Source organism: Myotis brandtii, unplaced genomic scaffold (assembly GCF_000412655.1).
Source record: "Myotis brandtii unplaced genomic scaffold, ASM41265v1 scaffold1225, whole genome shotgun sequence".
Taxonomy (NCBI): domain Eukaryota; kingdom Metazoa; phylum Chordata; class Mammalia; order Chiroptera; family Vespertilionidae; genus Myotis; species Myotis brandtii.
The window spans coordinates 551944-552408 of NW_005354272.1; positions in this window are offsets into that span (position 1 = coordinate 551944).

Sequence of the window (465 nt, forward strand, 5' to 3'; positions counted from 1 at the left end):
CCTGCACAGAGGCATTTGCTGGATAGCCTCAGGCAAAGGCTAGATTAGCACCTCCCTAGAGATCAGGACAGAAGTTCTCCCACTGCAGACACAGCTGATTATCACAGGCAGTTGTCCTGGAGGTCAAATCCCCCCCAGTGTTACCTACAACAATCAAGGCTTAACTACAACAAGACTGTGCACAAAGACCACTAGAGGGGTGCACCAAGAAAGCATAAAAAATGCGGAGACAAAGAAACAGGACACAATAGACAGAAATGGAGGAAAGCAAAATGCTGGATATAAAGTTCAAACCACACTTTTAAGGTCTCTCAAGAACTGTCTAGAAGCTGCCGATAAATTTAGTAAGGCCCTCGAAAAGACTGGTGAGACCGCTGATAAATATAGTGAGATCCTCAAGAAATCTAATGAGACCCTCGATGTTGTGATAAAGGACCAAATAGAAATTAAGCATACACTGACTGA